The 25,013-nt window shown below is 43.3% G+C and overlaps 1 long non-coding RNA gene across 3 annotated transcripts in view; it reads left to right on the top strand.

Moving 5' to 3' along the window:
• LOC110260343 (uncharacterized) overlaps positions 1-25,013 on the top strand; it is a 190,420-nt gene that overhangs the window by 97,093 nt on the left and 68,314 nt on the right. The window lies entirely within an intron of this gene.

Below are 25,013 nucleotides of genomic sequence, written 5' to 3'. Positions count from 1 at the left end.
CTCCAAACCTGCACATTTTTTTTTTTTTAATTTAAAAAGACTTTTCAGGAGTTCCCGTCATGGCTCAGCAGAAACGAATCTGACTAGCATCCATGAGGACACAGGTTCGATACTTGGCCTCCCTCAGTGGGTTAAGGGTCCGGTGTTGCCATGAGCTGTGGTGTAGGTCACAGACGTGGCTCAGATCCCACATTGCTGTGGCTGTGGCGTAAGCAGGCAGCTGCAGCTCTGATTCGACCCCTAGCCTGGGAACTTCCATATGCAGCAAGTGTGGCCCTAAAAAGACTAAATAAATAAATAAAAATAAAAGGACTTTTCAAACTGTTTATCCTGAACATGTTAAACATACACAGCATTAGAGAGAACAGTAGAATGGACTCCATGGACCCACCTACCACTCAGCTTCCATAACTATCAACATTCTGTTTTTCTTAGTTCAGTTCTATCCACTTTTTTGGAGGAGGTGGGTCTGAAATATTTTGAAGTGAATCTAGACATCTTATCTGTTCACCAGTATGTTCCTTTAACAGATAAAGACTTTCAGTTTTTAAAAACATAACCACAGTTCTATCATCACACTCAATAACATTAACTATAATTTAATATTATCAAATTTCCAGGGTAAGTTCAGTTAGTTTTCCATAGTGGTCTCAAAAATATCTTTTTTTTTTTCTTTTTTTTTTTTTTGCATTTGGTTAATTGAAATCACGATCCAAAAAGGGCCACAATGTGTTTGGTTGGTATGTCTCTTTTATTTTATTTTCAACTATGCCCGTGGCACATGGAAGTTCCCAGGCTGGGGTTCAAATTCTGGCTGCAGATGTGACCTTTGCCACAGCTGTAGCAATGCCAGATCCTTAACCCACTGCACCACAGTGGGAACTCCAGTATGTCTCTTTTAATTTGTAACCATCCTTCCCCATTATTTTATTTAATTTATTTGTCTTTTTTGGGCCCCACTCAGGGCATATGGAAGTTCCAGGCTAGAGGTTGAATCAGAGCTGTAACTGCCGGCCTACTCCTCAGCCACAGCAATGTGGGATCTGAGCCTCGTCTGCCACCTACACCACAGCTCATGGCAATCCAGATCCTTAACCCATGAAGTGAGGCCAGGGATCAATCCACGTCCTCATGGATACTAGTCAGGTTTGTTAACTGCTGAGCCATGATGGGAACTCCATATTTTAATGCTATTTATTTATTGAGGAATCTGTATCATTTGTTCTGTAGGATCTCCCCCAGGTATGGCAGAGTGTATCCTCACGGTACAGTTTTTGAGATGTTCCCCCATCTCTCTTATTTTTTATAAGCTGACAGAGAGAAGACTGATTAAGTTCAGTATTTGGGGGAGGACTATTCCGGTGGTGAAAAACATTATAGCTAGCTATTAGAATTTTAGTTAAGATTGATCAGTGGGTTTACATACGTGCAGTCTGATCCATCTGTTTTAAAGTTCTGTGTCCACACCTCATTTAATAGTTTTAGCAACCAACTTGATCATTGCCTGGTTCTACTATTTCATTAGCAGTTATAAAATGGTGATTTTGTTTTTTGTAATTCTATCTTTCCTCCTGCCTTTATTTGCCGTGATTCTTCTGTATAGAAGGAATTAACTTCACAAACTATTTGGTTATCAAGAAATACAATCTATACCGAAGAGGCAAGATTAAAGTTTTATTCTTTCCCTTTATGTATTGTTTTTATATTTATCAGAATAATTGATACCTTACTATTCCCCAAAGGTGACCAATAAACTTTTCTTTCTTGGCTGGAGGTTAGGGGGAAGGGAAATTATGGGCTTATAGATTTTTACATATCTGATGTGTTTTAATCCATTGTAGTTGTTACTCTTTTTCATGTCCAAACTGTCTCATCTTTGGCCAGTGGGAGCCACTTCAAGTTGCGTCCTGTATTGCTAGGTGTTTTATTTTGTTTTGTTTGACATGACCCACTGGTCTCCATAATTGCCTTGCTTTCAGGTAGAACAGGATGCCCCGGGCTCATCTACCCCAAACTGTAATTAATCATTTCTCTAAAAAGTCCTGATTCCTTTTATTGGGAAGGGGTATTTAGAGTTTACAATCTGGGATCCAAGAGTGCTAGTTGCTCATCGGTCCTGGGCAAAGAGTTTCCACATATCCTCCATCCGCATTCCCCTGTTATTACCATCTTGTATTAATACGGTATATTTATCACACTTAATGAACCCATATTGATACCTTATTCACATTCACACTCTGTTCAAACTTCTTTAGTTTTTACCTTTTTCTGTTTCCCTTTTCTGCTCTAGGATCCCTTCCAGGATTTTCCATTACATTTAGTCACCATGTTTCCTTAAACTTTCCTTTTCTTGACTTTCTTTTTTTTTTTTTTTTGAATGACCCTCATTGAGAGTTTTGAGGAGTAGTGGTCAGGTATTATGTAGAACATCCCTCAATTGTAGTTTGTCTGATGTTTTTCTTGTAATGAGACTACATTGTGTGTTTTGGGGAGGAAGGCCACGTAGGTAAAGGGCCATTTCCATTGTATTACGTCAAGGATCATTTCCATTGTATCACTTTCAACCTCACTTATCACTATTGATGTTAATCTTGATTTCCTGGCTGAGGCAGGGTTTCTCAGGTTTCTCTACTGTAAAGTGACTCTATTTCCCCCTTTCTGTACTATACCCTGTGGAAGTACTTGAAGCCCATGCTTAAGGAGCAGGGAGTTATGCTCCATCTCCTTAAGGTTGGCTATCTGCATGAATAATTTGGAATTCTTTTGCACAGGAGATTTGTCTCCCTGTTTGTTTTTTTATAATTAATTAATTTCATATGGATGTAAAGATATTATTTTATACTTTATGTTATAATCCAATTCTACCTTACTTTATTGCTCAAACTGATCTCCTTTTGGCCATTGGGAGCTTTTCAGTTGGCTTTTGTGTCCTTTTGACATGCCCCCATAATTTTTTTTTTTGAGCAACTTTTTTCTTTCTGGCACTGCAAAATGCTCCAGGCTTATCTTGTATATTTCCTACCCAAGTCCTAGAAATTGGCCACTTTCCCAAGGAGCCCCGGTTCCTTCTGTTAGAGAATGGTATTAGAAACCAAGATCTGGGTGTTAGGTGTGCTTGTTGCTATCGGGGTGTTATTGCTTCTAAGCAGTTGATCAACCAAGGAAATTCATGTATACAAATTAATCTATATAGAGACACATACCTATAAATATTTCTATTTGTAACCATTTGTATCTCTATCAAGCTAAGCATGAGCTTACACTAATATCTCCAACTTTAATTTATTACCACATGGATCATTCTGGCTTCCTCCTCTTGCTTATCTGCAATCTCCCGTTCAAACAGTGAGAAACCAATTCACATATACATATTCACATATCACATACACATACATTCATGTTTCGGTTTGTTTCTAATATTTTCTTTTGGTTTACTTTTGTTTTGGAATTATACAAAATGCTTGGTTCCAAGGTTAAAACTATAAAGCAAGTTGTATTTAGGGAGATCTACCTTCATTCCAGTTTCCTCCCTATTTATTTCTCCCCATTATAAATAACATTTTTTAGTTTATTTTTACATTGTCTCCTTTTCAAAAATAAGCCAGTATGTAAATAGGCATGCTCCTGCCTTTCTTAGACAAACCATGGTGAACCCTACACATTTTTCTTCGCTTGGCTTTATTCATTTAACAATAGATCCTGGAGATCATCCAAAGCACTGCAGAGCAATTCTTCCTCATTCCTGCACAGGACGCTTTTATATGAATGCACCATGGTTATTCAACCAGGCCTCTGTTGATTGACATTGGTTTTTCTCCAGTCTTTTACAGATAGTACTACTGCAAGGAATAGTTTGGACCATACAGCATTTAAGACTTTTGGCAGCATAGCTTTAGGATAAATTCACAAAAGTGGGATTACTGGGTCAAAAGGAACGTACATGTAATATTGCTAGACTGCCAAGTTTCCTTCTCTGAGAATTGTATGATTTTGCACTCCCATTAGCAATGTATGAGAGGTCCCTTTCCCCTATAGCTTTGTCATCAGAATATGTTGTCACACTTTTGGATTTCTGTCTATCTGACAGGTGATAAATAGTACTTCAGTGAGACTTTGTGAGTTTTTTATCATAATGAGGTCCAGCATATTTTTGTACATTTAAATGTCCTTTATATTTGATACTCTGTGAACTCTTGTTTGTTATCTTTCTGTACTAAAGTTGGAGAACCACTGCCCTGGTGAATATAAGAGTAGCATGCGGAGTTCCCACTGTGGTGCAATGGGATCTGTGGTGTCTCTGCAGCTCCAGTGTGTAGGTTCAATCCCCGGCCTGGCACAGTGGGTTAAAGGATCAGGCATTGCCGCACCTGCAGCGTAGTTGCAACTGTGGCTTGGATCTGATCCCTGGCTCTGGAACTCCATAAGCCATGGTGCAGCCAAAAATAGAAGGAAAAAAAAAGCATAGCATCCTTCAGGCCTTGTCCTTGAAGGAATTTATAGAGACTTACCCAAATGATATGCCCAGAATGTCCTACTGTATAGCACAGAGAATTATATCCAATGTCTTGTGATAGAACATGATGGAAGATAATATGAGAAAAAGAAGGTATATATATTCACGACTGGGTCACTTTGTTATACAGCAGAAATTGATACAATGTTGTGAATCAACTCTAATAAAAATTTTTTTAATTCTTAAAAAAAATGATATATCCAAAATGATAACAGGGAAACAGCATGAGTTCAAGTTTTAAAGTTCTTGAGGTGAATTAAATGTTTTAGGAGTTCAGGGAATAGAGACACATATGAAATAATCAGGGAAATCTTCACAGAGGAGGAGGAGCTTGAGCTGGAATGTGAGAGATATCTGGGGTGGCCTAAACAGAGGAGAGGAGGGAGGGAGGAGATGCCTAAAGCAGGTTATGAGCAAAGAATATACGAATGTAGAGAGGAAGCCGTGCGCTTAGCTGTAAGGACTGTGGGCTCTGGAGTCAGACTGCCTGGGTTTCAATTACAGTCTCATCATTTATTACTCAGTTCAGATGCTGCATCTGCAAAATGGGGGTAATAATAATAATAATAATAATAATAATAATAATAATACCTATTTCAAAAGGTTGTTATCAGGATTAAATGATATACTACTTCATGTAATAAATGTCCCATAGAACTTAGCTGTTGTGACAAAGCACAGAAGAACCCGTAACTGCAGTTAAATGTTTTATTTGGAATTGTGGGCAGTTTAGTTGAAAAATAGGTGTGAGCTCAGGTTATAGAGGCCATCAAACTCTATGCTTAGGAGTTTGGTTTTCATCTAACAGGCAAAAGCATTGAAGGACGTTCTTAAAGCAAGAGAAGGGACAAAGTGAACGCTCCTTGCATCTGTGTAACCAGAATGTGAACAGGGAGGGCTCTTGAAATATAATCAGGAAGAGACTTTGTTTTGAACTTCCGCTGTGTCTTAAAAAGTGGGGCAGGTTCTTCTCTTGCTTACCCTTCGAGTCTGTGTAAATCATAACCACCGTCTTAGCTCAGTAATTAACAGTGTGCAGGTCCGTGTCATAATGAGAATTTCAAAGTTGAACCTCATCCTCTTTCCCAGCGAGGTCCTTCTGCAGGAAGGAGGAGAGGGGTGCAGTTTCTCTTTTGCTCACCGACTGCTTTCACCTGCCCTCAGCCTTGTAGCTAAGGATAATTTCTGGCCTCTCTGGTTGAAGGGGGGCAGGGGGTAAGAGCTAAAGGAAGCAGGGAAGTTCTTCCTTGACTAGTATGACCCCAATCTGGCTTCCCTATTTGGGGACCTATTTTAAAGCTGACTCTCTTCTGGGCCTTTTTGTGGGTTCTTGGGTGGCTCCCCTGGGAAGGTTCAACAGCATCTCCTGTGACACAGGTGATGCATTTTCCTCTGAATGACACCCCCTCAACCCCAGTTTCCCAGCAGCCCTCTCTGCAGAGATCTCCAGATGGTTCTCTCAGGCAGAACTCTAAGTGGCTCCACGCCAGCCCTCATCTCTCACGTGACCCACGTGAGTTGATGAGAAATAGCCTCACATTCTTTGCCTGCTCACACCCTGCTCACACCCTGCTTGGACGGGCTGCCAGTGCAGCCAGCGATCCTCTACCCTTGGCCAGCAGCTAGCCAGCCCTTCTGTACCTTTTAGATTTTCCAGGCAGGAGTCAGTCACCAGTCTACGATGCTCCCCTAACTCTGCTGTCACACATCACACTTGCCAAAGCACCCCCCGAAGCCCTTTCCTCTTGACCTGAGGTGAAAGGGGGAGCAGCCTTTCCCTCACCATTGGGGGGAATGGGATTCACAGGTAGGGCACACATTACCTTTTGCACAAATCTCTCAATCTCCATTCTCACCTCTTGAAAGATTAAAAATATGGGCACAGGGATTAAGGATTTTCTCCGTTGCTAACTATGAAATTTGGCCCATCAGTGTTTTTAAGATATAGCACCTCTTGTCTTTTGTTACACTTTTTTTTATTATTATTTAATATACATCTTCTTGCCTTAGCAAAACTGAGATGGAAAAATCCAATTTTAGCACCTATTACATATATATTCCCAGGACAATGCCTAGCCCTGGGGGGTTAAGAGCTGGTGCAGAAGGAAAATGGATCTAGCTGAATTTTGCATGATACACTGGTGTGAGGTGGAAGAAAGACTAGTTTGAATCTGCAGTGATCCGGGAATTTTTTTTTTTAATTGAGTAAATTAGGGATATTTAGCTAGAGAAGAGAAAACTTAGAAGGCTATAATAATTCTCCACACCCTAGGTACAGAAAAGGACAATCACATAGGAAAGAGGAAAGACTTTGCTCATTTTGTCAAAGGAAAATAATTAGAGTGAATAAATTTGCAGAGAAACATTTGGGCTCAATATAAGATTTTTCTAGTATCAGTGGCACAAGAGCCTGTTCCTGTAGCTATTGTCCTGTTACGCCGGGAATGTGCAAGCAGATGCTGGATTCTCTCCACCCACCAACCTCCCACTGTAGACTTCCCCACCCAATGAAATGACACCATTGTCCACCCATCGCTTGAGCCAAAACCTAGAGGTCATCCTTAGTTCTTCCTTTTCCTGTATCCCCACATCTAATCCATCAACTTATTCTAACACTTCTAACTCTAAAATATTTTGAACATGTCCACTTGCCTGTGACTATACTGCTCTCACCGAGTCCAGGCCATCAGCTGGACTCCTGCAACTGCCTCCTAATTGCACTCCCTCTCATGAACTCTACAATCCATTCTCCATACAGTAAGTAGCCAGGGGATCTTACAAAATAGCAAAACAAAAAAACAAAAAACAAAAAAAAATCACATCACTGCCTTGACCCTCCAATGGCTTCGTCTTGCACTTAAAGCTCCAACTCCTCAGCCTAACCTTAAAAAGCTGGCCTGGGAGTTCCCGTCGTGGTGCAGCGGAAATAAATCCCACTAGGAACCATGAGGTTGCAGGTTCGATCCCTGGCCTTGCTCAGTGGGTTAAGGATCCGGTGTTGCCTTGAGCTGTGGTGTAAGTTGCTGACATGGCTCAGATCCCGCATTGCTGTGGGTGTAGCGTAGACTGGCAGCTGTAGCTCCGATTAGTATCCTAGCCTGGGAACCTCCATATGCCCCAACTGTGGCTCTAAAAAAAAAAAAAAGCTGGCCTGGCCTCAGCTGCCTTTCCAAACCTTTCCAAACTAATCTTTCATGATTCTCTTCTTAGCTCACTGCACCCAAGCCACAATAGCCTTTTTGTTTTGTTTCGTTTTCCCAAACAAGCCAGGTTCATGGCTAAGGGTCTTCAGGCCAGATGTCCCCTGCCTGGTCACCCTGGAGCTTAGCATGACCATCTCCTTCTCGTCATCCGGGTCTGAACTGGGTTGTCACTTTCTCAGAAAGGACTTCCTGATCACTCAGTTCAAAGAAGAATTCTGCCCTACCTCCTCCACTGTCACCTTCTTCTACATTACAGGGTGTTTTGTTTTTTGTCTACCAGTTATCGGTATCTGAAATGATTTCGTTTATTTACTTACTTGTAGTCTACCTGCCTGACTACAATACCCACGTCACATGTGTCCAGCACAATATTCCCTGAATACATAATACATGCTCAATAAATATTTGTTGAATGAATGAGTGATTAAATCATCTTGGCCAGGGGCATTAGAGAGGATTCCAGTCATAGGAGGTAGGGGAAGCTACACCTATGATGTCACTTCAAATCTGTGTCTTGGGTAGACAGTCTCTAGGAATGAAGAAGGACTTTATCTGTGACGTGCTTGAAAGACAAAACTGATGAGACACAAGATAAGTGGAGGCTCAGGGTGGGGCACAAGGGAACATTGGCTCTACAGTTGGGAGCATGGTGGACTCAGGAACAGTAAACTAGAAGTTTGGAAACTTAAAAGGGATTTTTTAAAAATTATGGGATGGGAGTTCCCGTCATGGCTCAGTGGTTAACGAATCCGACTAGGAACTATGAGGTTGCAGGTTTGATCTGTGGCCTCGCTCATTGGGTTAAGGATCCGGCGTTGCCATGAGCTGTAGTATAGACTGCAGACACAGCTCAGATCCCGCGTTGCTGTGGCTATGGCATAGGCCGGTGGCTACAACTCCGATTAGACCTCTAGCCTGGGAACCTCCATATGCAGCCTGGGAACCTCCCTATGCCGAGGGTGCAGCCCCAGAAAAGACAAAAAATAAAACAACAACAACAACAAAAAATTATGGGATGAGTTCCTGCCGTGACTCAGTGAGTTAAGGATATGGTGTTGCCACTGCAGTAGGTAGCAGCTGAGGCTTGGATTTAATCACTGGCCTGGGAACTTTCATATGCCATAGGTGTGGCAAAAAAATAAATAAAATAAGATAAAATAAATATTATGGAAAAATACACATGACATTAAATTTTCACCATTTTAACCATTATGAAATGTTGAGTTGGGTCGTTTAAGTACATTCACAGTGTCGTGCTGCCGTCCTTACACAACCCTTTCACCTGGCAAAGCTGAAACTCTATATCCATGAAACACTAACTCTCCATTCCCTCCTCCCCCAGCCCCTGGCAACCTCCATTCTACTTTCTGTCTCTATGAATCTGACTACTCTAAGTACCTAATACAAGTGAAATCATACAATTTTTTTTGTCTTTTTATGACTAGCTTACTTCACTTAGCATGACATCCTTAAGTTTCATCCATGTTGCAGCACGTGCCATAATTTCTTGCATTTTTAAGGCTGCATAATATTCCATTCTATGTATATACCACATTTTATTTATCCATTCATCCTTCAATGGGAAGCAACTTGGGCTGCTTCTACCTCTGGCTATTGTGAATAATGCTGCTATGAACAGGGATGCACAAATATTTCTTTGAGTCCCTGCTTTTAATTCTCTTGGAAATCTATCCAGAGGTGGGATTGCTGGATCATCTGTTAAGTCCATTTTTAATTTTTTGAGACCTGACGAGGTGTTTTTACAGGAAAAATTTTGAGCAAATGTTTGGGTATGATGATTTTTAGGCTGGAAATATGACGACAGAATCTGGGAGAGAGAGGTTTAGACTAAAGCTGTGTTTGGAAATCAGACACCAAGAGTTGACCATTAAGCATGGAGGCCATGTTCACCAAGAGAGTTGATGGCAGAAAAGTAGATCAGCTCCCAAAGGAGTGAGGAGGCCAAGCAATGAGTTGGAGCTGAGTGTTAGTCAGTGCCTATGATGAGACACCAAGAGCCATAGGAAAGGTCAAGTTTGCTGCGATCAGAGATGTAAGAAGACAGTCATGGCAGATCAGTATCTGGCAAATTAAGAACAAGAGTTTGAAATGAGAGGCGGAGGCACAGCAAAAAAGCCTTTACAAATTAAGTGCACACACCACGTACACACACACACACACACACAATCTAAGACAAGAATAGGGTGAAAATCCTAGGTGATCTTTAAGGGAAATTTCAATAACATGATGGAATAAAAATCAGATGACAAGAGACTAAGGAACAAGTGTGGGGCGCAGATCTGGAAGAGAGATGAAGAAAGTGCCAGGCATTCAAAGATACACATGGAAGAAGAGACAAAGGAAAATGAATGGAACAGGGGATCACAAGGCATTGTGCGTTTTAAAAATTGGAAATCCGGAGTTCCTGCTGTGGCACAGCAGAAACAAATCCGACTAGGAACCACGAGGTTGTGGGTTTGATCCCTGGCCTCCGCTCAGCAGATTAAGGATGGGGCATTGCTGTGGCTGTGCTCTCGGCCAGCAGCTGTAGCTCCGATTCATCCCCTAGCCTGGGAACCTCCATATGCCGCGGGTGCGGCCCTAAAAAAAAAAAAAAACCAAAAAAATAAAATAAAATTGGAAATCTGAGATATATGAAATGGGTGGCCAACAGGGACCTGCTGTATAGCACAGAGAACTCTACTCACTATTTTGTGATAATCTATGTGGGAAAAGATTCTGAGAGAGAATGGATATGTGTATATGACTGGGTCATATGACTAGGTCACTTCGTTGTACAGCAGAAATTATCACAACCTTGTAAATTAACTTTACTTCAATAAAACTCTTAAAAATTTTAAAAATGAATAAATACAATAAATCTTGGCATTCCCATTGTGGCTCAGCAGGTTAAGAACCTGACTAGTCTCCATGAGGATGCAGGTTCGGTCCCTGGCCTCACTCAGTGGGTTAAGGATCTGGCATTGCTGCGAGCTGTGGTGTAGGTTGCAGATGTGACTCAGATCCCACATTGCTGTGGCTGTGGTGTAGGGCAGCTGCAGCTCTGATTCGACTCCAGGCCCAGGAACTTCCACATGCTGCAGGTGTGGCTGTAAAAAAAAAAAAAAAAAAAAAAAAGAGTTGGAAATCTGTGCATTTCCAAGGAGAGTGGGATTCCGTATGGAAGACCCATCAGCAGTAAAGAGTTGGGTCCAGAAGTTAGGTGAGGAGGTTGCTCTCTGACGGGAGAAGGGTTTTTCACCAGAGCTGGGCCAGCTGTGCTGCTTTGTCCCAAGGCCGCTTTCTCCGGTTCCTCTCAAAAGACCTTCCAGATCTTCTGTCCTCAGATGCCCTTCCCCAGCCACCTGGCACGTGACTCTGCCTGGCACCTCCCAGAGAATGAAGGCATTGGACTCTTCCCCTCCACTCACTCCTTCCAGCTTCCACACACACCCAGGGCCTCAGGGACGGGGGCTCACGTGACCCCATCTCTTCCCTGTCATGGCACTGGCGTTCAAGCCTCTGTCATTGTCCTCATCCAAGGTCACCCAACCTCTTTGATGACAACATAGAATGTGTTACTATATTAATAAATCAAAAATGAGATCCATCTCCCCATCACTATAAAAGCAGCCTTTAAAAATATAAATCAGACTGTATTGTTTTCCTGCCTACAACACACCCCCGGATTCTATCTAGACTGGAAGCCACCTCCTTATCATGACCTATAAAGCCCCACACCCTTGGCCCCTGGCTACGTCTCAGCTCCTTCCCCCACCCCCACCCCTTTGCTGGCGACACTCCAGCCACAGCAGTCTCTCTGCTGCTCCTCCACCTCTCAAGCTTGTTCCAGCCTGAGGGCCTCAGCACTTAGAGCTTCCTGCTTGGTGAGCCTGACACCTGCATCTTTCTAGTCTCTGCTCAGAGGTCCCTCCTTAGAAAGGCAGGGCCAGCTCCATAATTTGCAGGGCCCAGTGCACCATAAAAATGTGGGGCAGGGCCCCTTGTTCAAAAAATGGGATGAAAGATTTTTCCTTTGTCTTATGATCTTTCTTGACCTGTTATGGTGTGGTGTTGTTTCTGTTTTTTGATTTTTTTTTTTTCAGTTTTGAACCTCCTGTATGTTTTTAAAATTGAAATATAGTTGATTTATAATGTTGTGTTAGTTTCAGGTGTACAGCAAAGTGATTTCATTTTTTATATACATATTATTTATATATTATTGTCTATATATAATATATATTATTTTTCAGATTCTTTTCTATTATAGGTTATTACAAAATATTGAGTATAGTTCCCTGTTATATAGTAGGTCCTTGTCTGTTTTACACATAGAAGTGTGTATACATTTGTTGTCATGGTGTGTTTTATGTGCCATCTAATGCCATGCTCCTTTGGGTACAGGGATACTCCTGGGTTGATTATGGACCTTTATAGGTGCTCCCACTTGCTGCCCCTCTCAACTCTTGCTGTGTCTACACTCGGGCTCCCACTGGGGCAGAGAGTCTCTGTAGTTACTTGGAGCCTGGGGGAGCAGGCAGCCAAGAACCAAGGAGGGTGGCAGGAGGAGGGACCCCCCAGGAGCTGAAGCTGCAAGTCCTGGGCCCAAACTGCATTGCCCCATCAGCTTTCACTGACAAGCCTCAGACTCAGAAATAACATAAAAGTCTTAAAATGGCAGCTACAGCGGATTAAACCCCAAGCACAGAAGCTGCATGTGGTGACTGGTGCAACTGCTGGTCACACACTCATGAAGCTGGCCCGGTAGAGGGACTTTCATGACCTGTGTATCCTAGTAGGTTCTCTTTAGTCTCGTACCCATCTTTCTCTGTTACCTAAATCCACTTCATTTTCTCATAGCACTTATAACCACCTAAACCCCTGTTTATCATCTCTCTCTCCTACTAGAATGTAAGCTCCATGAGGATAAGGACTTTGTCTGCCAGCTACATAGTAGATGCTCATTAAAGAGCTGCTGAATGAACGAATGAATGAAAAGTTTGCAGAATCAGTTCACATACTTGGCTTCCTAAATGTTACATCCCCTCCTAAATTCACCATGGCATATTTTGCTGCACTGAAGCTAATGCAGGAGAATTTTTAATTTTTCAGATCTAGCGTAGGTTGCCTGTTTGCCAAGTTCTCATTTTATCTTTCAAAAGAGAGAATTAAGAACCAAAGTACTTATCTGAGTGAGGAAATAATAACAAGGACCGTCACATTTTCTGACAGTAGATCAGCCGACAAGCCAAGAAGAATAATTCTCTCTCTCGTTCTTCTGGTGTGGTGTCACCGCGTTCATTTTTGCTCTTTCTTATACTGCAGCCAGTTCAAGATCAGACCTGGGAAGGCTCACCCCGCAGGATTCCATCTGCCATCCCCAAACATATTCCATCCCCACAGAGCCCCGAACAGCCAGTACAGAGTCAGAACCACTCATTTGTGTTCCTGGCAAAATACATTTCTGTGGTTTAGGAGCCTCCCAATCGATGATATTTTTGTTATGGCAGCCTGAATGGACTGAGACAGAAGGGATTGACTCACTCATCACTGTGTCCTGAGTTCCTAGCTTACTGTCTGACGAAGAGCAGGCCCTCGGTAAATACTTGATGAATGAACGGGGATCCACTAGTGCCCAGGGATGGTGTTTGAAAGAAGCTCTACAGGCCTTTGTTGAATGACATTGGGAAAATATTTTTTATCTCACCTATAGTGCCCTGCTTAGAGTGGGCTGGTTTCCCCTCCCCCTCATTTTCAGAACAAAAGGCAGCTGGGATAATGAAGTCATTTCCCAAAGAATGGTCTTTCCTAACCGGAAGGCCAGGCTGTTAAACCATGTGGCGAAATACAGGAGCCACTCCTTGGAAAGATGCAAAGATCTAGGGTCGGCCCAGGTGAGAGCATTTCCCTTCTCTCATTCCTGCCACCGCAGATTCGCTTTTCTCTGCTTCCAGGCATAGCCGGTTGTGTAGTGTTCAAACCTATTATCTAAGGCCAAGATTTGCATCCCTCAAAATCATTCTATTCCAGCTTTTGGAACCATCTGATACTAAAAATAATTACAGGCAGACTTCTGAGACAAAACCCTAATTCCTTCATGGCTTCTTCTATCAGAAGACAGGCACTCAAGGTAAGGATTCAAATGAGACTGAAGACTGCGAATTGTATTGCGAGGAAAGATAAATCATGCATTGTCACTGCAGTGGGGGTGCAGTGGGGGCCCGTCCTCTCCCACAGGCAGGATCAATAGTGACAAATGGCAAAGCCAGAAACAAATGCTTTGCTCCAGTGGCCGGGCCTCGTAGTAAGTCCCAGTAGATTTACCTTTATTTGGTGATTGTGATTTCTGTAGGTCTTTTATGTTTTAATCTATTGACTCTCTGTAATGGAACACGGCACTGATAAATAATGCATGTCAACAACAACATCCAGGACCGAGGTTAATGCTTTTCTGAAGTGTAGTTTGTTTTCATAAGCCCAGCAGGTGTTGTTTGCTGGTCACGGAAATCCGAGGGTATCGCCCCTCAAGCCACGTGCAGAAGAGGCTGCCGCCCCCATTGTCCCTGTGTCTCATTTGCTGCCACCTCTCCTCTTCTGTTCTCACCTTCCCTAGTGTGGCATTCATCACAGTGTCACTTGCCAAGTGGCTTTGTGGAGAGACCATTCTATGAAATGTAATTTATGGCTTTAATACTGTTAACCGTGTGGCATCATTTACATTATTACCAGTGACTAGGCAGCAGCTAGAATGCAGTGGGAGGGAGGGGGGAGGAGGAGAGACGGAGAGAGGAAGGGAGCGAGAGAGAGAATGAATGAATGAAACAACTTGCTCTCATTTGTGTTTCCGTTTTATCAAGGTGCAATGCATCACTCCCCTCATCAAGAGCAGTGCATCCTGTTTTCTTCCCTAAGACATATTTAAACCAGTTTCCTTCCCTTGAAAACATTCATTTAACAGTTTTCCTCTGATTCAATATCCAGATAATGGAGCCACAGCTGAAAGGTTCAAGGACCTTGGAGGTGGTGGTGGTGATTGAATCTGAGCTCCAATCATCCTGTTATGAGAACTGAGAGACTTCGGTAAACATCATTAGGCTTGTTTAGGCTACTCCCTGAACGTGCCAGCAGAGTCAGTTGACAATAGGGTGGCATGTAATTTGGGTCAGAAGGGCTCCCTGAAATGAAAAGCATTGATGTGAAAACAGGTGATCCTTAGGAATTGAGTCCAGGTTTAAAGAGCTCTTGGCCCCATGGTCACAGACTCAGGCTTTGGCCCGTCCTTTAAGACTCCGCCTAGAGACCGTTTCCCTGTTGCAAAGAGCAGGCAGCTCCTCCACCACTGCACAGTCCTTATGAGCACATACTAGCTGGAAAGGTGCTTCTTTGTTTTTACCATCTCTCTGCTCCTTCTAGCCTTTGAGCCCGGGAAGGAGCCGCCTCTTTACGGCCGTATCTTGAAAGCCTAGCACACTGCCTGGCACACAAGGTGCTCAGAAGCCACATGCTTTACTGATAAAGCAGATAAGGACCTTGGAAGGGTTTCCTTGGAGGTCTGGCCTTCTTTTTCTTTTTCCTTCATTCAAAAAAAAAAAAAAAGTTTTATCGTGGAGGATTTTGAAAATACACAAAATATTCCATCATAGTGGACATCAATTTCACACCTACCTGTAGCTAAGCTTAACCAATTGCCAGCTTGTCCTCTTTTCCCCTCATATTGTTCTGAAGCACGTATAGATATCACAGGACTTCATCTCTAAATATTTTGGGTTGAATCTTTAAAAGATAATGACTCATTTTAAAAAACATAACCACAATACCATTATTACAGCCTAAAAAACAAGCCCTATAATTCCTTCAAGGCATAACCATGCAGCCAATGTTCACATTTGTAGTATCTCACAAAAGTCACATGTTTTTGTAGTCGGAATCAGAATCCAAATAAGAAGCACACTTTGCAATGGGTTGATGTGTTTCTTAAATCGTGTTTAATTTAGTTTCCTATCCTTTTATTTTTTTAACGATTACAATTGAGGTAATTGTAGACTCACATTGCAGTTATAAAAGCAATGCAGAGATTCCTATACCCTTCACCCAGTTTCCCTTCGCGTTAATATCTTGCACAACGATTGTGATTGCAATATCACAACCAGGAAATTGATCTTACTCAGATTTCACCACTTTTATGTGCACTTGGGTGTGTGTGTTTGGTTCTGTGCCTTTTTATCACACGTGTAGATTTATGTCACCACTTTCAGTCAAGATATGGAACAGTTCCATCACAGAGCTCCCTCGGGCACCCTTTCACAGGCCTAACCCCCCATCTCCATTACCTCCGGCCATCCTTCATCTGCTCCCCATCTTTATAATTTTGTCATTTCAAGAATGACATCCACATAAATGGAATCATACCGGAGGTAAACTTTTGAGACTGGCTCTTTTCCACTCAGTGTAAATCCCTTGAATGCATCCGAGTTGTCGTGTACCTCCACAGCTTAGGTCTTCCTTTTTATGGCTGAGCAGTGCTCCACGGAAGGAAAGTACCAGAATTTAACTCTTCCCTTACTGAAGGACATCTGGGTTAATTTCCAATTTTTGTCAGTTACAAACAAAATTCTGTGAGCACCTGCATATAGGTTTTCTTGTGAAGTTATTATTTCTCAGGGTAAATGCCCCAAAGTGCAGTTGCTGGTTCGCTTGGGAAGCATGTTTGGTAAGAAACCGTCATACTCTTCCGAGTGGATGTACCTACCGCTTTACATTCCCTCCATGTGATGTGTGAGTGATCAAGTTTCTCTGCTTCCTCCTCAGCATTTGGTGTTAACGCAAATTTTTTTAGGCCTTTTTGATAGTTGTGTGGCAATATCTCCTAGTTCTCTTAAAAATTTTTGCTATTAGCATAAAAGCTTATTTTTGTCCTGGTATCAAAGCTTATTATGAAAAATGTAGAAAACAAGACAACTATAAAATTATAAAAAGGAAAATAAAAATCACTCATAATCTCCCCACTCTGTAATCTCTCCATACAGAGATTACACTGTATGTATCCTTCTGGGATTTTTTTTTTCTTCATAAATAGCTATATGTCCAGCTATTTATATTTTATAAAATGAAAACATATGACAGAATTTGGCATCCCTTTTCATAATGTTACATAAGAAATATTTTCCTGTGTATCCTATGAAATAGCTTTTGAAAACATGTTTTTGATGGCTGTATGCATTCCATCATATGGAGTTAATTTTTAAAGTTATGCTTTCATTTTTGAACACTTATTTTCAAATATTTGATATTACAAATACTTTGAATATCATCCTTATATATGGGTTTTTACTACATTTCTAGTTGTTTCTTTATAATAGATGCCTAGAACTGGGATTACTAGGACAAAGCCTATAAAACACTTTTAAGACATTTGATACCTATATACATAATAGACAAAGTGCTTACCAGGAGTTCCCTGGTGGCACAGCAGGTTAAGGATCTGGCATTGTTACTGCTGCGGCTTAGGTTACTGCTGTGGCACGAGCTTGATCCCTGGCCTGGGAACTTCCACATGCTGTGGGTGGCAGGCACAGCCAAAAACCAAAACAGAACAAAGTGCTTTCCATAAATTTTATATTTCATACCCACCAGGGTGCCAATCTTACCAGGCCCTCAACAACTCTGAACATTATGTTTTTATCTTTGCCAAGTTGATAGAGGAAAAATATGTTCTGATTGCTTTATTTTGCATCTCTTTGATAATAAATGAAGTTGAAATGTGTTCACAAGTTTTATTTGCTATCTGTATTTCTTCTTTAATTAATTGTCAATGTTTGTCCTTTGCCTCTTTTTCCATTGTTATTGCATATATTTATTATTATTTGAAAAATATCTTTATGTATTACAGGGAGTAATCATTTCTAGCCTGTGTTGAAAATATTTTCCCCTGTTAGTTCGTTATCTTTTATTTTTGGCTGTGGGATTTTTTTTTTCCATTCATTTCTTCATTCTGTAAACATTTGTTAGAAATATTTCCTATGGCAAAGAGTGTGCTAGTAATGGAATGAGTTCTTTTTAATTGAACATAAGCTTCTATGTCCTGGGAGTTCCTGTCATGGCTCAGTGGTAACAAACCCGACTAGTATCCATGAGGATGTGGGTTTGATCCCTGGCCTTGCTCAGTGGGTTAAAGATCTGTGTTGCTGTGAGCTGTGGTGTAGGTCACAGAGGCGGCTTGGATCCTGCATTGCTGTGGCTGTGGCGTAGGACGGCGGCTACAGCTCTGATTTGACCCCTAGCTCGGGAACTTCCATATGCCAAGGGTGTGGCTTTAAAAAAAAAAGAGAGATTCTATGTTCTCAAGGAATTTAGAGTTTGTGAGAAACATACATATGTAAATAAATGTTTGCACTATTGCTAATTTGATAAGGTTGTAGCTGAGAAAAATACATGGAACTCTGGCTTCTAAGAGGAGGCGATATTTGAGTTGGACCTAAAAGGATGAGTGGGAGGGAGTTCCTCTCATGGCTCAGCGGAAACAAATCTGACTAGTATCCATGAGGACACAGGTTCAATCCCTGGCCTCGCTCAGCAGGTTAAGGATCCAGTGTTGCCTGAGCTGTGGTGTAGGTCAGCGGCTATGGCTCTGATTTGACCCCTAGCCCGGAGACCTCCATTTGCCGTGGGTACAATCCTTAAAAAAAAAAAAAAAAAGGACTAAAATAAAATAAAAGGATGAGTGGGGACATAGTGCAGAGGCGGAGAGTGGATTCCAGGCAGAAGGAGCGTGTGGCTAAAGGAGCACAGCCATGAAGGTGCCTGGTGTTCGCAAATGACATGTTGGGACAGTGTCACTGGAGCATGGGAAGGGAACGGAGGTCAATATTCATCTTGTTTCCGAAACTAAAGAAATGAAGGCCACACAGTAAGTGTTTCTCCCTCATGGGTACAGTCAGAGCCTGGTTTTCCTCTGCACTATAACACCTTCCTCTGTGGCGTAAGACTCATACCTGAGAACAACCCCACTCCTGTCCTCACCCCACACTTGACTTTGACCAAGGAGGACCAAGAGATCATGCTGAAATCACAGCGACAGGTTCTGCTGCATGGCCTTCTGTTTCTCTTACATGGTTAGGGGTTGGGGACAGACTGGGAGATGGATAGTAAGAAGGTGAAATAAAATCTGATCCTGGCTTTCCTTTCTTTCTTTCTTTTTTTTTTTTTTTTTTTGTCTTTTTGCCTTTTCTACGGCTGCTCCCGCGGCATATGGAGGTTCCCAGGCTAGGGGTCGAATCGGAGCTGTAGCCACTGGCCTACACCAGAGCCACAGCAACGAGGGACTGAGCCGCCTCTGCGACCTACGCCACAGCTCACGGCAACGCCAGATCCTTAATCCACTGAGCAAGGCCAGGGATGGAACCCGCAACCTCATGGTTCCTAGTTGGATTCGTCAACCATTGAGCCACGACGGGAACTCCCTGGCTTTCCTTTCTACACCTGTCCCTACTCTTGACCATGCACCTGCTTTAACTCAGGCTGAAGACCCAAGAGATGCCATCTCAATCCTCGTTCCATGGTGAACCATTTGAGAGACAGATAGGACATCTGAGTTGCGTGGCACTGTACAACCTTCCTTGCTTGCTTGTTCTCTGCTTCCTGTATATACCTTGTAACTCCCTCTTCCTGGACAATTAATTCCTTTATACATTCAAGCTGTAGCAGGCCCACAATTGGCAAATTCGTATATAGCCATGCACCAAGGGTATATTCAAAGATAAAACGTATTCAGTATCTTTCTCTGCTTGTCATTTCTTATCTTTGTCCTCTGTACTCAAAGATGTCAATGCTGACAGCATTCATGATAGTAATGAAGGGAGCCAGGCAGGAGAGGGAAGAACAGCAATTTCATGCTAATTTCATTGGAGTAACTCTCCACCGTCATGTGTTAGAATCCACTATCGTCCCTGACACGCCTGTCCCGTCCATCTTTTCACAACCTCCAGGACTCAATCAATTCACTGTCCCTGATTTGAAGTTAAAATGTTTTTTGGGAAATTTCATCTTTTAAGGTGTTCTTTTTATGTTTTTATCCAGATAACTGAAATCCTGGTGACTTTTTCCTACAGCAGTGGTCACACAAGGCTAGATCGGCTCATGAATGGGTAGAGCTGAGTGATATTTACCTGCCTGGTGAATGATTCTTTTTCGTATGTACATCTTTTGGGAACCTGGAACTCAGTATGTCCATCAGTGAACTAGGGTGTGGCGGGTCAGTTCGCCCTTTCTATACTTCCCCTCATCCCAGCTCTAACCACTCTAGGGACCTGCGAATCTCAGAGAGGACTTTTGGGTTGAATTTATTGGGAGCGCAGGGCCACCCACAAGAGCCCCACAGGAATGCCTACTGGGGCTCCCGTCTCTTCAAACCAGAGGGTCTCCGTCATTTTGACAGTAGACGGTCTCAAAAGCACATACCTGGCCGTCCCAGGCTTTTCCTCTTTCTAGTGGGCTATGTTTTCAGAGAGCTTTCATTTTCAGGAATTTAATATCAGGATATCAGTTGCAAGATAGTGGAATAAAAAGACAGCTGAATTTAGATCTGGGATTTAAAAAATAATCTAGAGTCTTTACAAATTTTGGGGGGGGGCTTGCGTTTCCTCCTGAAACAACCTTGGCTGCAAACAGAGCCTCCTCTCCTGGAATGTTGTTTCGTACTGGGAATGAGCACTTAGGAGTCTCCTGTGAAAATATGGAACGTAAACAGAACTACCCCAGCAGCTCTGAATTGAGAATGAGGCCCCACCATATTGGTATTTCAGAAGCTTCTAAGAAAGTCAGTTGGGGCTGAAGGAAGAAGAGATATAGGATGAAAATCATGATAAAAGGAACTGCATGCCAGATGCTTCATGAAATGATCTCAGTTTCTCCTCACCGCATCCTCGGAGGAGGAAATGATCCCAGTTCACAGAGGAAGAAACCAAGGTTCCAAGAAGTAAAGGAACTTAGCCTCACGCAGTTAGGAAGAGCTGAGATCCACCTGAGACCAGGCGCCACTAACGAACCCCACAGCCTCTTTCCACTACCTTCCACTATGTATTTAACATCAGGCACACACCTCTGAGCTGAGGAGAGCACTTACCTGTGTCTGGCTGGGAAGGCTCAGCTCCCTGCTCTAGGCTGACTTTAAGGTCATGGCCAGATTATCCTGCAGGGTGTGTGTGTTTGGTGGGGGGGTGGGGGGTGGAGAGGGGGTGCGTGGAGACTCACTGCAAATATTTGTATCCATTTTTATATCTCTTTCGATGTCCTGATTTTTCTTTCACGGATGGAGACAAACTATTTCCTCTTGTTCTTCACAACAAAATTCTGAAAAGCCCAAGAAGAGAGTCCCGTCATTTCTGGCCTCCTGCAATAGCTGAGCAATGTCTGGGAAAGTCACCTGTCAAGGCTAAACCACCTTCATTTGCCCCAAGCTATTTGGGGACAGTATGATTTGTTAAATCTTCACTCCAACCCCACACTTCTTAAGAGGACTTAACTGTGGAGAGTTATAATCTTCGTTTCATCTTCAAAGCACTTTACAGTATTAACTAATTAAACCTTAGCAACACCGTTGATTAACTCTTTTTATAGATGTGGGAAAAGAGGCAAGGAAATAATTTTAAAAATGCCCTTGGTCATGATGGAACCAGCATTCTAAGGTAGGCTTAGAATTTGAATTTCCTGTCTCCACCCTTCGTAAAACCAACAGACCAGTCTCCTGCCTTGATGCTTCAGAGGAAGAATATGATTTGGTCATCTCATTCCTCGCATTCTTTTAATAATAGAGCTTTCTCAAAAGCGCCTATTATTTCTCCAGGGCTCTTCACTATTCATTCCATATGGCATTATGCCATGACTTTATTCACTTCTTAAATCACAGGAGTTATTGGAAAAAGGGAACCAAATGCCCAATTCTTATGGCTCCACTCAGCTCTCCTGCATCTCCCCTTGGAGTCTATTCTTAGACATACCGTCCGTTCAGGAATCCAAGGTAAGCCAGCTGTATCTGGCAATGTCCCCAAAGAGTTCTTCTTTCCATATGTCCAGACAGGAAACAAAGCAGTAATTTCAAAGACAGAAAAGGGTCAACCTTAACCATTTTCACAGCTACCAGGCAGAAACTCATTGTCAATCTCATTGTCAGCACAATTTCCCAATCTTTTTAATGTTGGAGGAATCACTTGAAATGTGAGATTTATGGGCAGCTCTTCCAGCCGGGTGAGATTCTTGGTGACAGGTATCAGACTGTTACTAGCATTCTGTGTTCTATTTAAAAATTTTTTTTTTAATTTTTGTCTTTTTTTTGCCTTTTCTAGGGCTGCTCCCGCGGCATATGGAGGTTCCCAGGCTAGGGGGCGAATCGGAGCTGTAGCCACCAACCTACGCCAGAGCCACAGCACCTCGGGATCCGAGCCGTGTCTGCGACCTACACCACAGCTCATGGCGACCCCCGATCCTTAACCCACTGAGCAAGGGCAGGGACCAAACCCGCAACCTCATGGTTCCTAGTCAGATTCGTTAACCACTGAGCCACAACGGGAACTCCAGCATTCTTTGTTCTAAATTAAAGGAGGAGACCTGGCTCTGAATGTATACCAGTTCTGAAGGATGGTGGGGGTGAGGTGGGCTGGAGTATCTAAGCTGAACAGACACTTGGCAGAAACGAAATAACCTTTAAGGACCCCCTTCTCTAGGAATTATTATTTGCTGGACTTGATGGCATTGGTATATTTCAGGTAGGATTGTCATGTGGCAATAAGAAGACCCTGAAATCCAGCCCTGAAATTTGGTGGTGCTTGCAAATTATGTGACTGGTCCCCTTCCCTCCCCCATCCCCATCTAAATCAGAGTCAGCAGCTTCAGTAGAATAGCATAGGATTTTGTATACAAAACCCGGGTTTGAGTGTGGACTCTGTTATCTACTAGTTAGGTTAACCTTGGTGAGCTTTGGTTTCCTTACTCTAAAATGGGATAATAATAAGAATTCTTGGAGTTCCAGTTGTGGCTTAGTGGAAACGAACCTGACTAGTATCCATGAGGATGCAGGACCAATCCCTGGCCTTGCTCACTGGGTTAAAGGATCCGGTGTTGCCGTGGAGCTGTGGTGTAGGTCAGACTGGCAGCTGCAGCTCTGATTGGACCCCTAGCCTGGGAACTTCCACATGCCTCAAGTGTGGCCCTAAAAAGCCAAAAAAACAAACAAACAAACAAAATTATTCTTATGTAATTGTTGGGAAAATCGAATAAAAGTATTTTCCACCTTCTAAAGAATTCTTACCAAATTTAGTTATCAGTGATAATGGCCCATATTTATGGCAGACACCGTGCACCAGACACCGTGTGTAAGGTGTGCTTTGGGTATATTATCTCATTTATCCTCTCAACAGCCCTGTGAGATAAGTACTACAGTTATGTTCCCATTCAGCTGAAGAAACTGAGACTAAAAGTACTCACTTTGTAACTGATGCATCCAGGCTTCAAATCCAGTCCACTAGTCCTCTGCTCTTGACCACCACACACCCCTGTCTTTAATCTTCCGTGGCCTGCTGGACGTTTCTTTTCAGAGGCCCTGCAGTTCTCTCAAATGCAACTAGGCTGAATTTTTGTACTTCTCTCAAAAGCAAACCATAGGCTTTCCGTTAACTTTTCTATCTGTCGCCGTTACCATTTTTCCTCCCAGACTTCAAATCCCTGGGTCATCTATAGCTCTTCCTTTCTGCCTGAGGAGTCGCCCTGGCCATTCCATTCCATCCTCAAGGTAGTTTCTCTATCCTTTCTCTCTAATTCCTTTTGTCACCCCTCTGGATGAGGCCTCATCCCCTCAAACCTGGATGATGTAATAGCTTCCTCACTTGTTTTTCGAATCTTAGCCCGTTCTGCTAATTCATCCTAAAACGTCATTTTCAACAGTTCCTCCGTTAGTCAAAAACCTGTCAGTCCCTATGGGAGAAAGTCCATGTTCTTGGGGCTGAACTTGGCCTTTCATGTCCACCACTGGTCCCATCAACCCCTACCCCTTCCAGCCCCGAGCATGCCCTGTGTTTTTGGCCTTTGGGCTTTAGCTCACGATCTTTCTCCTTTACATTCTTCCTCTTCCTCCTCCCTATCCACTGAAGAACAACCCTCCACAATCTGCACCAACTTGTTCCTTGGCTTCCCATCCCCCACTAGTAACTCCCTTCTCCCAAATCTGTGAAGCTGTCCCACTCATGGTCTCTGATTATTACCAGACATTGCTAGTTAATTTTTCACAAATAATATGTGTATTTTATCCAACCTTTTTGATAGGCGGGGGGTGGATAGGAAACCGCTTTGTCTTTCTCCACCTCCCACTCAGCACCAAGTGGGTACCTGCTGCTGCCAAGTGCTGTTCAGAGGAAAAGACACGAGGAGCTCCCAGGCTAACAGGGCAGCTCAACATGCAAACACACCGTCGGGGCTGGTAAGAAACGACCTGGACGTAGGGACGTGGGGAGATCAGAGAAGGGCGCTAATAACTCCCGCGGGGAAGCCTCCCACGTGACCTGGAGCTGACCCTTGGAGGATGGTAGAAAATAGACGATCTCCAAGCCGAGAAGGGAGACAAGGGCTTCTGAGCAACCGAGGACACCATGCTCTTCGCAGCACCCAGGGCAGGAAGTGATGGGGGTCCAGCGTCACCGTGAGAGAACAGAGCGCAAGGCACGTGGGGAGGAGCGGGGAGGAGGCAGCACCCGGGTTAGAAGGAGTTGGTGGGGAGCCCAGGTGGGCGTTGATCCACAGGCAGAGAGGGGAGAGGGGGCCCAGGGACGTTGGTGAGCAGGGAAGTGACATGATCCGGTTTGGATGGGAGAGAATTAGCTTGGAGAGCAGCACGTGAGAAAACTGCAGTTGGAGACCCTGAGCCAGAGTCACCGAGGAAAACTCGGAGGGCCTGGGCCGGGATGTGCGGAGGGACCATGCGGCGCCTTGAGGTATGAGAAGAAGGAGGAGACGCGGTTTCGGACTCTGGCAGGTCAGTGGATGTGGCGAGTGAGAAAGCCGGGGACACAGCCCTGCGACTGAGATTTTTCCCTGGACAGACTAGGCTCAGGCAGAGAAGTGGGGTGACGGGTAGGCTGTTGCTGCGGTGGGGTCGGTCAGGAGATGAGCGGTGGGGTTGAGCCGAGGGTACGTATTTCTCGTGCCTCTCGGGGGCTGGCACCGAGCGCGTGCTTAACCTTGTGGCGAAATGATAGAGTACCCAACAACCTAGGCAAGAAGCCGAAGCTGGATGGACTAAATCTCCATGTAAG

This window comes from Sus scrofa, chromosome 4, assembly GCF_054392235.1.
Source record: "Sus scrofa isolate SSC_HxYL_T2T_F1_AM1 chromosome 4, Sscrofa_HxYL_maternal_Yorkshire_Landrace_v2.0, whole genome shotgun sequence".
Taxonomy (NCBI): Eukaryota; Metazoa; Chordata; class Mammalia; order Artiodactyla; family Suidae; genus Sus; species Sus scrofa.
Note: the sequence above shows the minus strand (reverse complement) of the source record. Positions and strands in the feature narration are given on the sequence as shown.